Source organism: Penaeus monodon, chromosome 32, assembly GCF_015228065.2.
Source record: "Penaeus monodon isolate SGIC_2016 chromosome 32, NSTDA_Pmon_1, whole genome shotgun sequence".
NCBI classification, from domain to species: Eukaryota; Metazoa; Arthropoda; class Malacostraca; order Decapoda; family Penaeidae; genus Penaeus; species Penaeus monodon.
In genome coordinates this window covers 12,969,034-12,970,305 of record NC_051417.1, presented here as the reverse complement: position 1 = coordinate 12,970,305, position 1,272 = coordinate 12,969,034, and positions in this window count along the sequence as shown.

Sequence of the window (1,272 nt, the reverse complement as noted above, 5' to 3'; positions counted from 1 at the left end):
ATACTCACAGCTTACTCAGCGGAGGACGTATTGGGAAGAGAGGGAAGAGGAGGTGCTATATCGTTCATGCTCTTTAAGGACATCTGTTAATACAGAGGGATTTTTTTTTGGGGGGGGGATATTTTGGTAGAGGGATTTGGGGGGGGGGGTATTTTGGTAGAGGGATTTCTTGGGATATTTTTTATAGAAGGATTTTTCTTATATATTTTTTGGGGCATATATGGCATATTTTGGTCGAGGAATTTCTTGGGGTTAGTTTTGTTGATGGATTCTTTTACGGTATATTTTGTTTTAGGGATTTTTGGGGGTATATTTTGGTAAAGGGATTTCTTGAGTATAGTTTGGCAGAGGGATTTCTTCTAGCGTGTGTCGTCTCCATGGAATTTTACGATATACAAAGGTTATTACTGATACATTCAATTAAAAATAATAATGACCATTGACATATACTTTGTTTGTGAAAATATATTGATATAAAAAAATATACTGATATTTCTATAAAAATGAAAGTGAAAATATTGAAAAACGACGTTTCTCAAAAAATTATGTTGCTTCATACGAAGCAGGAAATGAGTAAGATAGTAAACTGAACATTGATGAATAAATGCAAAGAAAAGCAGATAAACTTAAAATAAAAGTAGATACAAAACTTAGAATCTTACAGTAAGTTTGAGTATCCAGTCATTCTCAAAGAATGCTCGACCTTTTGACATTCTTGTCCGAAGAAAATTCATTGTGACAAAAAAAAAAGTAAAGTAAAAAAGTAAAAAATGTAAAAGCGTAAAAATGCGAATACATCATTTCGCAAAGGAGGATATGCAGCGGATTCTTCAATATCAGGTCTGGATTACATAGTTATCAAAACATTATTTACATATTTTACCCTCACACAAGTTTCTTTTTTTTATCAATTTATGCTTGTTTAAGTATTTTCCTTTTTCTCATTACCAACCGCTTTTTAATGATCTAGATTCCTTATTGTATATATCAGTTAATAGTGCAAGGTTTATATGGACGGTGTTTTAAGTAAGTTTCCCTTCATACATTTCCATACATACGCAGTGTACTTTACAAAGACCCTCGATTATAAAAAAAAGTGAGAGCTAAGGTTCATTTACGAATAGAAGTGACGATTATTGATAAGTCTTCTTATACATGTCGATATCAGATGAAAAAACTGGTGGATAATAAATAGTGTGATTCATCTCCCTGTGGATGTGCGTCTTGTGTGAAAAAGGCAAATAAAAGTTAGCAGCAAACTGTGTTCTCCAG